Source organism: Schistocerca nitens, chromosome 4 (assembly GCF_023898315.1).
Source record: "Schistocerca nitens isolate TAMUIC-IGC-003100 chromosome 4, iqSchNite1.1, whole genome shotgun sequence".
Lineage (NCBI taxonomy): Eukaryota > Metazoa > Arthropoda > Insecta > Orthoptera > Acrididae > Schistocerca > Schistocerca nitens.
The window spans coordinates 956,403,618-956,415,773 of NC_064617.1; the positions used below are offsets into that span (position 1 = coordinate 956,403,618).

Below are 12,156 nucleotides of genomic sequence, written 5' to 3' on the forward strand. Positions count from 1 at the left end.
CGTGTTTGGCGCCGTGCAGGTGAGCGCCACAATCAGGACTGCATACGACCGAGGCACACAGGGCCAACACCCGGCATCATGGTGTGGGGAGCGATCTCCTACACTGGCCGTACACCACTGGTGATCGTCGAGGGGACACTGAATAGTGCACGGTACATCCAAACCGTCATCGAACCCATCGTTCTACCATTCCTAGACCGGCAAGGGAACTTGCTGTTCCAACAGGACAATGCACGTCCGCATGTATCCCGTGCCACCCAACGTGCTCTAGAAGGTGTAAGTCAACTACCCTGGCCAGCAAGATCTCCGGCTCTGTCCCCCATTGAGCATGTTTGGGACTGGATGAAGCGTCGTCTCACGCGGTCTGCACGTCCAGCACGAACGCTGGTCCAACTGAGGCGCCAGGTGGAAATGGCATGGCAAGCCGTTCCACAGGACTACATCCAGCATCTCTACGATCGTGTCCATGGGAGAATAGCAGCCTGCATTGCTGCGAAAGGTGGATATACACTGTACTAGTGCCGACATTGTGCATGCTCTGTTGCCTGTGTCTATGTGCCTGTGGTTCTGTCAGTGTGATCATGTGATGTATCTGACCCCAGGAATGTGTCAATAAAGTTTCCCCTTCCTGGGACAATGAATTCACGGTGTTCTTATTTCAATTTCCAGGAGTGTAGATTTACGTTTTTCGTGGATTCCTTGAAATGCTTGATACAAATAATGAGGCGGTTCGCTTGAAACGGACACAGCTGGTAACCTTCCCCTAGTCTCATTTTTGATCTTCCCTCAGTCACCTAAAATCATATTTTAACACTGTTGTGAGTGAAATGTCTCGTGGATAATCTGTACCCTTTCGAACAACGTGTTGAGGGTGTACGGTCTCTCTTTTTTTAATTATCCTGAAATCTCGAACACTCAAAGTAGCCCCACACTCAGCATTTAGGAATAAAGGAGACGACTCAGCGAAAGGCACAAGCGCTGCGCCAGCGATACATTACTTTCGGTACGTTACTAGTCCCATCCTCAGGTAATGGACGTTGGGGAGTGGATGCAACAACTCTTCATCGCCGTTCTAGGGAAGGTCCTAGCAGAGTTGTTACCGTGGCCTTCATCCAACCTGTTACGAAGTATCAAGCGCGTATCTGTGTCGTATGGGTAACAGTGATAAGTGCCTGTACACTAATTTTGAGTTTCTGTTGTTAGATTATTCACGAAACATTTCACCCACGACATTAAAATACACAAATTCCAAGCTGTGTGTGGTACTATTAGCAGAACATTGGAAAGCCAAACGAAATTCTATAAAATAATGGCTGTTCCTGTGTTATCCTATGGGAGCAAAACCTGGGATGCCACAAAAAAGCTACCCGTCTGGAATATCGCCGGGAGGGGGCGGTCAAGCTTAATGTCCCCATCCGACGGACGGATTGCCATAAACGGTGTCAAATGGAAAGTAGAAATTTGTGGTAAGGTCTTATGGGACCAACCTGCTCAGGTCATCGTTCCCTAAGCTTACACACTTCTTAACCTAACTTAAACTAACTTACACTGAGGACGACACACACACCCACGCCCGATGGAGGACTCGAACCTCCGACTGGGGCAGCCGCGCGGACCTTGCCAAGACATCTCAAACCACGCGGCTACCCCGCGGGGCAAACAGTGTCAAACGCCTCACATCATGAAACATTGCGGAGTGGGTTGGAGTTTAATCCAGAACACTGGAACAAAGACAGATCATCATCATCATCGTCATCATCATCATCATCATCTTTACAGGCTATTGCTTATTACGAAATCACAAAAAAATCATTCCCATCTTTTTTCGAGTTCTTCCAATATCTCTTTTCCCATTCGGCTTGTATTTCAGGATCATCTGAAGAATTCTGTGACCCGGTATCGTCTTGAGGTGTTGTCTCAAATCTTCAGGTTATTCTTGATTTTTTTTCATTCATTTTGAAAATATTTCATTCTGTTCTAATATCTTCGATTCTAATCATATCTCCTCTTGTGCAGCCCTTCGTCCTTCTTAGGAACCTCACCTCCGCTGTTTCAATTTTATTTTATTGTCGCTTTGTGGTATCCCAGCTTTCGCTTCCATAGTAAAACGTAGGAACTGTCATTACTTTATAGTATTTCATAATGGTTTCTTTTTTGTACTTTATGGCCCAATGTTCTGCTAATGGTAATACAGACAGTTTGGGACTTGTGTATTTTACTTTCAATATCAAGGTGAAAGTCAAAACTTGTAGCACAATCTAAATAATAAGAGATTTTAGACATTTGTTCTAAAACTGAACTATCGAAAACAATTTTTGATCTGACTGGATATTTCCTCGGAATGCCATTATTTTTGTTTTGTTGCTGCAAATTTTAAAGTTGTATTTCTTGCAAATTTTGTTCACCTGGTATACTGCTCTTTGAAGGTCATTCTCATTCTTTTGAATAATAAAGATATCAGCAAACAAAAGTACCTTGAGATATTCCTCTTCGTTATCCTAATTCACTTGTTTACCTTAAATTTCGATTTGCGAAGAATGAAGTCAGTGTAAATATTAAAAAGGGTGGGTAATAGTCCACACCCTTGCCTAACGCTTTGGATAATAATTGTTTCTTCTACTCGACCCCTAGCTGTGTTTATTACAATGCGAGTAGCTTTGTAAAGACATTTCCCAACCTCTGTTAGGTGATAGGAAATCCACATTCAAACATAGTCTTCCATAGGCTATCATGGCTCACACCATGAAAAGCCTTCTCAAGGTCGATAAAGGCCATATGGGTTTCTGTATTACATTCTCAGTGTTTCTCTATGATTTCTGAATTACGGATACATTGTCTGTCCATGAACGACCTCACCTAAACCATTTTGTTCTTCAGGAATAACAGCTTCCGTGATATTCTTCTGGCAATTATTGACTAGCTTTCAGTACAGTTTGTAGCCAGTGTTTAAGAGACTGATGCCATGGTAGTTTTTACAGTCATTACGTTTCCCTCTTTTCAAAAGAGATTACTCCTGCTGTATACCAAGGGTATGGGATCTTGCAGTTCGGCCAACATTCGTTTATTAATTGTAAAAGCCTTTTATCTAGTGGCAACCCTCCACATTTAATTAGCTGTGCGTTTATTCCATCTATTCCAATAGCTTTTCTGTTCTTCATGCCTTTCAAAGCCTCTTGTCATACGTCCATAGTAATTGGATCTACTGTTTCATTGTACATACTTTCGCTTGCCGAAAAAATAATGTCAGTTTAAAATTTTCGACCACCAGGATTCGAACCGACGAACATCCCAGTCGAGTGTCACTGCATAAGCATGTGTTAGCGACCTCGACTACGGAGACTGGTTTTCGAACACTAGAACAACATTACTGCTCGAGCATCGGTTACAGATCCGCGCTGCCACACAAACGTTGTACTATAATGAGAATGAGTAATAGTTTCTCACACATCTTTTAACGCTGCCAAGCTCTCACCATCTTTTGAATGGACCATGGAGCTCAACGACTTGTCTGTTGCGTCATATGGTCTCATGTTTGCGTAACGAAAAATCGGATATCGGAGAGGTCGCGACTTATTGCGAGAAAGATAAGCAATGTACAACCACGTATGTTACTAGAGCGAGAAAGCAGAGGATTTCAAGGCCTTAAGTGGCTCGTGCGCGATTTTCTGTAAAATTTAAACGTATGTTTGTACGTAGTTTACTACAAGATCCCTGGGAAAGAAGGGGTACATTTCTTTAGACTTTTGCGAGAAACTGGACAGGGACTGATGAATGTAAGTGGTATTCTTTCGGCGTTAAACGTAGACTGCTCGAGTCGAAAAGTCACAGACAGACTTTTCTATGTATAGTTACAAACAAATACAATTTCATATATACTAGGCTTTCAATAATTGTGCGGGACATATTGTTCCAGAATAAATTATGAATAGTTCTCATTCCTCTGTTCTGACCGATCTCGAGAGGTTATTCACGACTGTAAGAAAAATTCCGTGATTCGAAACCCAAATTTTTTCAATTGGGAATCCATTTGCCTCACTACCATATGTATATACACTGGCGTGCAAAACTTAAGCACGAAACTAACGTTCGTATGATGAGTCACTGCCAAGTAACATAACTCGATCAAACTTGGACCACGGCAGAAATAACTGCTACAGTATAGCGGAGACGGCGCTGCCACTGAATTGACGATATCCAGAGATTTAGGGCGCTATACGACAAGGTAGTTTATTTGGATAGATGCGTATGGGGCCTGAAGGTGACACAGTGAAATGCCGAAACTGGTAGCATTCACAATAAAATAAAATAATATCTTAAAGTACACGGCTGTTGGTGAATTTTATTGACATTGACAATTACTTAACCAGCCAATATCCCCTGGTCATAATGGGCCCAATAGAGTTATAAAATATTCCAATGCGATGTGGAACCTGAAGGTGCAAAAGTACAAAATTTTGAGAGTTGATTATTGGGGAACATTAAGCTTTATCGTGATAATTGCAAGCAAGTACTGGAAGAAAATTGAATAAATAGGTAAGAGAAAAGTAAGAGTTGGGCACGTCCCAGCAACCGTCAGTTAATCGAAACGCAGGCGTGCGGGAATTAGAGGAGGAGGAACCGAAGGAAAAGGATGTCAAGGAAACTTTTTGGAAAGAACGACAATACGCTCGTAATGGGTACGACAGTGATGGTTGAAATACCCCCCACCCCCATGAACCATGGACCTTGCCGCTGGTGGGGAGGCTTGCGTGCCTCAGCGATACAGATGGCCGTACCGTAGGTGCAACCACAACGGAGGGGTATCTGTTGAGAGGCCAGACAAACGTGTGGTTCTTGAAGAGGGGCAGCAGCCTTTTCAGTAGTTGCAGGGGTAACAGTCTGGATGATTGACTGATCTGGCCTTGTAACAATAACCAAAACGGCCTTGCTCTGCTGGTACTGCGAACGGCTGAAAGCAAGGGGAAACTACAGCCGTAATTTTTCCCGAGGGCATGCAGCTTTACTGGAGAGCTGCATCAAACCAGTCTCAGGACTGAAGACCACAACAACAACAGTTGAAATACTTTTTAAGAAAAAGGCTCATTTCCGACCACAGTCACCGAGCATCTTCAGAGCATATGACGGAAGCAGTAGTTTACTCCCAAGCAACGCTCACTGTCAACCTACAAATCGATCGCCAACGCGCATGCGCGTGCTAGCGACCTTGCTTGAACTACTGTTTCCGTCCAGTGACCTGAAGAAAGCAGGCGGCGTCCGAAACTGTTAACTTCTGTTGAAATTCTGTGTGAATGTGCTGTATAGTAGCCTATTTCTTTTTTTTTTTAATGTGGCTACTCTTTTCTAATTTGGTTCAACTGGTTCAAATGGCTCTGAGCACTATGGGACTTAACATCTGTGGTCATCAGTCCCCTCGAACTTAGAACTACTTAAACCTAACTAACCTAAGGACATCACACACATCCATGCCCGAGGCAGGATTCGAACCTGCGACCGTAGCAGTTTTCTAATTTCAGCTACCTGAAGGAAGGTGGGTAGACGGCATCAGAGAACTGACTGAGCCTAGGGAATGTCCCATTGCAAACCGTTAACGAAGTTGTGAGCATGAGGAGTAGGTTATCAGGTGAGTGAGTGGCTCAAAGCATTGCTATGATAGAACCAACTAAGTTATCCCGGACGGCGAGTGTACATCAGAGAGGAGAATATCGTCATGGGAAGTGTAATAAGATCGCTCTTGTTCTTTATACGCTACTGGCCATTAAAATTGCTACACCAAGAAGAAATGCAGATGATAAACGGGTATTCATTCGACAAATATATTACACTAGAACTGACATGTGATTACATTTTCACGCAATTTGGGTGCATAGATCCTGAGAAATCAGTTCCCAGAACAACCACCTCTGGCCGTAATAACGGCCTTGATACGCCTGGGCATTGAGTCAAACAGAACTTGGATGGCGTGTATAGGTACAGCTGCCCATGCAGCTTCAACACAATACCACAGTTCATCAAGAGTAGTGACTGGTGTATTGTGACGAGCCAGTTCCTCGGCCACCATTGAACAGACGTTCTCAATTGGTGAGAGATCTGGAGAATGTGCTGGCCAGGGCAGCAGTCGAACATTTTCTGTATCCAGAAAGGCCCGTACAGGACCTGCAACATGCGGTCGTGCATTATCCTGCTGAAATGTAGGGTTTCCCAGGGGTCGAATTAAGAGTAGAGCCACGGCTGGTAACACATCTGAAACGTAACGTCCACTGTTCAAAGTGCCGTCAATGCGAATAAGAGGTGACCGAGACGTGTAACCAATGGCACCCCATACCATCACGCCGGGTGATACGCCAGTATGGCGATGACGAATACACCCTTCCAATCTGCGTTCGCCGTGATGTCGCCAAACACGGATGCGACCATCACGATGCTGTAAACAGAACCTGGATTCATCCGAAAAAATGACGTTTTGCCATTCGTGCACCCAGGTTCGTCGTCGCGTACACCATCGCAGGCGCTCCTGTCTGTGATGCAGCGTCAAGGGTAACCGCAGTCATGGTCTCCGAGCTGATAGTCCATTCTGCTGCAAACGTCGTCGAACTGTTCGTGCAGATGGTTGTTGTCTTGCAAAGGTACCCATCTGTTGACTCAGGGATCGAGACGTGGCTGCACGATCCGTTACAGCCATGCGGATAAGATGCCTGTCGTCTCGACTGCTAGTGATACGAGGCCGTTGGGATCCAGCAAGGCGTCCCTGAATCCACCGATTCCATATTCTGCTAACAGTCATTGGATCTCGACCAACGCGAGCAGCAGTGTCGCGATACGATAAACCGCAATCACGATAGGCTACAATCCGACCTTCATCAAAGTCGGAAACGTCATGGTACGCATTTCTCCTCCTTACACGAGGCATCACAACAACGTTTCACCAGGCAACGCCGGTCAACTGCTGTTTGTGTATGAGAAATCGGTTGTAAACTTTCCTCATGTCAGCACGTTGTAGGTGTCGCCACCGACGGCAACATTGTGTGAATGCTCTGAAAAGCTAATCATTTGCATATCACAGCATCTTCTTCCTTTCGGTTAAATTTCGCGTCTGTAGCACGGCATCTTCGTGGTGTAGCAATTTTAATGGCGAGTTGTGTAAGTTATCCCGGACGTCGAGTGTTGATCGGCGAGGAGAATATCGTCATGGGAAGTGCAATAAGATCGCTCTTGTTCTTTATATATAGAAACGACGTGAGGGATAAAATGAGCAGCTATCTGCGACTTTTTGTTGTTGACACTGTAGAGTACCGAAAACTGTCTTCTGAGTGGCTATAGGGGGATACAGAATGATTTAGAGAGAATTTCTGTTTAACATAATGAATGGCGACTAGCTCTAAACGTGTAAAGTTGTAACTTCATGTAGATGAGTAGGAAAAACAATTTTGTGTTGTTCGAATGCTGTATTAGTGGTGTGCTACTTGACACAGCTACGTCGATTAAATATATAGGTGTAACCCTGCAAAGCGATTTGAAATGCAGCAAGCATGTAGCGTCGGCAGTATGGAAGGGGAACGGTCGAATTCGGTTTATTGGACGAATGCTAGGAAAATGTAGCTCGTCTATAAAGGAGACCGCATAGAGTGTACTGGTAGAGTGGCTGGGATTAAAGGAAGACATCAGAGGAATTCAGAGACGTGCTGCTAGATTTGTAGCCGGTAGATGCGACCGACGTCCAAGTGTTACAGAGATGTTTCGAAAAATCAAATGGGAATCGCTGTTCTTTTCGCGAAACGATATTGAGAAAATTAAGAGAAACGGCGTTTTCGGTTGACTGCAGAACGAGTCTACTGTCGCCAACGTACATTCCGCGTAAGGACAACGAAGATGATAGAAATTAGGGTTCGTGCGGAGTCGTTTCCCCGTCGCTCCATTTGCGAGTGGAACTGGGAAGTGAACGACTAGCAGTGGCGCATGGTACCCTTCACCATGCACCGTATAGGGGGCAGCGAGTATGTATGTCGATGTAGATGCGTGAAGGCGAACTTGGACGTGTACAACAGAAATGTAACAGGTAGAAGATCCAACGGAGAGCTGCGCGCTTCGTTACAAGATCATTTAGTAAACGCGAAAGCGTTACGGAGATGATAGATGAACTCCAGTGGAAGACTCTGCAGGAGAGACGCTCAGTAGCTCGGTACGGGCTTTTGTTGAAGTTTCGAGAACGTACCTTCACGGAAGAGTCAAGCAGTATATTGGTCCCTCCTACATATATATCGCGAAGAGACCATGAGGATAAAATCAGAGAGATTAGAGCCCACATAGAGGCATACGGACAATCCTTCATTCCACGAACAATACGAGACTGGAATAGAAGGGAGAACCGAAAGAGGTACTCAAGGTGACCTCCGCCACACACCGTCAGGTGGCTTGCGGAGTATGGACGTAGATGTAGATGTAGATCCTTGTGTGAATGCCCTGAAAAGCTAATCATTTGCATATCACAGCATCTTCTTCCTGTCGGTTAAATTTCGCGTCTGTAGCACGTCATCTTCGTGGTGTAGCAGTTTTAATGGCCAGTAGTGTATATATAAACGACGTGACCGATAAAATGAGTAGCAATCTGTGGCCTTTTGTTGATGACGCTGTAGTGTACGGGAAAGTGTCTTCTGTTTGACTGTAGGAGGATACAGAATGATTAAGAGAGAATTTATGTTGGACATAATGAATAGCGGCTAGCTCTAAATGTAAAAAGTTGTAAGTTAATGTAGATGAGCGGGAAAAACCTATATTGCTCGAATGCTGTATTAGTGGTGTGCTACTTGACACAGCTACGTCGATTAAATATCTCGGCGTAACGCTGCAAAGCGATTTGAAATGGAACAAGCACGTAGGGTCGGCAGTGTGGAAGGCGTACGGTTGAATTCGCTTTATTGGAAGAATGCTAGGAAACTGTAGCTCGTCTATGAAGGAGACCGTGTATAGAGTACTACCGACCAACAGGCCACAGCATGGACACCGACGAGCTCGCCCACTGACGCACAAACAAACCGCCAACATCACCCTACACTATGCATCCGATATATGACCTATCGGGCACAAAAACGATAGTAAACCTAACTGTCGCAGGCTGCTGACGTTGAACGAGAGCTCTACACCGGCACACAGCGCCAGCCTCCGAACAACACAACCGCACAACGTCAAAGGTATCGACATGCATGATAGCCACTACTAACAAAACCTACCCTTGTACAACCTATCGCAGGCAGCAAGACATCCGCTACTGCTCTTACCACCCGACCTAACTGTCGCAGAGGTTTTCTTCCCTTGGCACTTTTTTTCCTCTGCCCTGCAAACCGCTACCCTTCGTTCGACTTCGACCCAACCTATCTCCAGATGAGCGCATATTAATGGTTAACCTTAGCCAGACGTACGCAAACATCGCAGTACCTACATCCTGCGACACCTCACTTTAGTGAAAACTAACCTTTATGCAGAGATGGCAGTAAACCTGTTGAGTTGGCCATCATGCCGGTGTGGGCGTGGAGGGGCTCCACCTCTTATATATAAAAGGTCTACTCGATTAATTGGGATTAAAGGAAGACATCAGAGGAACTCAGGGGCGTGTTGCTAGATCAGTAGCCGGTAGATGCGACCAACGTGCAAGTGTTACGGAGATGTTTCGAAGACTCAAATGAGAATCCCTGTTCTTTTCGCGAAACGATATTGGGAAAATTAAGAGAAACGGCGTTTTCGGTAGATTGCAGAACGAATCTACTGTCGCCAAAGTACATTTCTCGTAAGGACCACGAAGATACGAGAAATTAGCGTTCGTGCGGAGGCGTATAGATAGTCGTTTTCCGCTCGCTCCATTTGCGGGTGGAACTGGGAAGTGAACGAGTAGCAGTGGTGGAAGGTACCCTTCACCATGCACCGTATAGGGGGCAGCGGAGTATGTATGTCGATGTAGGCGAAATCTGTAATGCACTTGGCCGGCCGCTGTGGCCGAGCGGTTCTAGGCGATTCAGTCTGGAACCGCGCGACCGCTACGGTCGCAGGTTCGAATCCTCCCTCGGGCATGGATGTGTGTGATGTCCTTAGGTTAGTTATGTTTAAGTAGTTCTAAGTTCTAGGGGACTGATGACCTCAGATGTTAAGACGCATAGTGCTGAGAGCCATATGAACCCATACGTAATGCACATGGAGGTGTACAACAGGAATGTAACAGGTAGAATGCAGATGTGGGATGATAACGATGATTATCTAAAATAATTTTATTGAACTGACCTGTACAGTACACGGCAGCTGCGTGTTAGGTAGCTCGGAGGAAGCTCTTCAACTGGTAGGATGAGAACTGGAAGCCTGCACTGACGTTCCCGTTTCAGATAGCAGGTACTCGAAAGACGTCTCCAATGGCCGAAATGACGCAGCGTGGCACCTGGTGTTCCGTGCAGCGGACAGTTGGAGGACGCGCTTCCGGGGTCGTGTCGCGGTCTGAGCGGCCGCCGCGTGTTGCAGTTGTTTCGCGGCTGATGTGGCGGCTGCCGCGGCAAGTGGTACAGTGGCTGCGCCGGCAGGCGGCGCCGTGTTTTGTAAGGCGGCAGCAGCGGGCAGTGGCGCCGGAGCGCCGGCGGCCGGACCCTGGGGCCTGACCCCAGATAGGGGCGAGGTGGCCAGACCACCGCACCAGCGCCGCGGCGGCACGCGGGCCTCGCCTGACGGCGGCGTCGCCTGCGGACGTTCCAGGTCGCGAGTGGCGATAGCCGCGTGCGAGGGAGCAGTCCGCTTGCCCCGTGTTCCGGCCAGGGAGCAGATACTCCGCGGAAAAATCCCGTACGAATCCCTCCCACATCAGCTTTCCTGACTGCGGAAATTTTTACAGACTCTTTCACCATTTCCATTGGCTACGAGGGACGTCCAATAAGTAATGCAATAGACTTTTTTCTCGGTCAGTTTCGCTTGACAAAATGCGAACTTTGTTTGGGACATCCTGAAATATTTTCGCCCCTTGTGATGTAACAGGTGTGTTGTGGCGCCCTGAAAATATTCTAAGTTCGGAGTTGGTGATTTCTCAAACTGGGGAACAATCAAGAATGGGGTGCCGCAAGGCTCGGTCTTGGGTCCTCTGCTGTTCTTAATATTTATTAATGACTCGCCATTCTATATTCACGAAGATGCAAAGCTGGTACTTTTTGCCAATGATACAAGTATAGCTATCACACCCAACAGACAAGAATTAACTGGTGAAATTGTAAACGATGTTTATCAGAAAATCATTAAGTGGTTCTCTGCAAATGGGTTCTCATTAAACTTTGACAAAACACAGTATATACAGTTCCACACAGTAAATGGAATGACCCCATTAATATATGTAGACTTCGATCAGAAATCGGTAGCTAAGGTAGAATATTCAAAATTTCTAGGTATATGCATTGAAGAGGGGTTGAAGTGGAAAAAACACACTGAGGATCTGCAGAAACGTTTGAGTTCAGCTACTTATGCTATTAGGGTCATTGCAAATTTTGGCGATATACATCTGAGTAAATTAGCTTACCACGCCTATTTTCATTCTCTGCTTTCGTATGACATCATATTCTAGGGTAACTAATCATTCAATAAAAGAGTGTTCATTGCACAAAAGCATGTAATCAGAATAATTGCTGGCGCTCATCCAAGATCATCTTGCAGACATTTAAAGAGCTAGAAATCTTCACTGTAGTCTCACAATATACAGGGTGTTACAAAAAGGTACGGCCAGACTTTCAGGAAACATTCCTCACACACAAATAAAGAAAAGATGTTATGTGGACATGTGTCCGGAAACGCTTAATTTCCATGTTAGAGCTCATCTTAGTTTCGTCAGTACGTACTGTACTTCCTCTATTCACCGCCAGGTGGCCCAATTGAAGGAAGGTAGTGTTGACTTCCGTGCTTGTGTTGACATGCGACTCATTGCTCCACAGTACTAGCACCGAGCACATCAGTACGTAGCATCACCAGGTTAGTGTTCATCACGAACGTGGCTTTGCAGTCAGTGCAATGTTTACAAATGCGGAGTTGGCAGATGCCCATTTGATGTACGGATTAGCACGCGGCAATAGCCGTGGCGCGGTACGTTTGTATCGAGACAGATTTCCAGAACGAAGGTGTCCAGACAGGAAGACGTTCGAAGCAATT

At 45.8% G+C, this 12,156-nt stretch overlaps 1 protein-coding gene across 1 annotated transcript in view; it reads right to left on the bottom strand.

Moving 5' to 3' along the window:
- Positions 1 to 10,405, bottom strand: part of LOC126253633 (facilitated trehalose transporter Tret1-2 homolog) — a 77,474-nt gene extending 67,069 nt beyond the window's left edge. The window contains exon 1 of the mRNA XM_049955118.1: positions 10,267 to 10,405. The gene's annotated coding sequence lies outside the window, so the exon portion shown is untranslated. The remainder of the gene's footprint in view (positions 1 to 10,266) is intronic.
- Between the last annotated feature and the right edge of the window lie 1,751 nt (positions 10,406 to 12,156).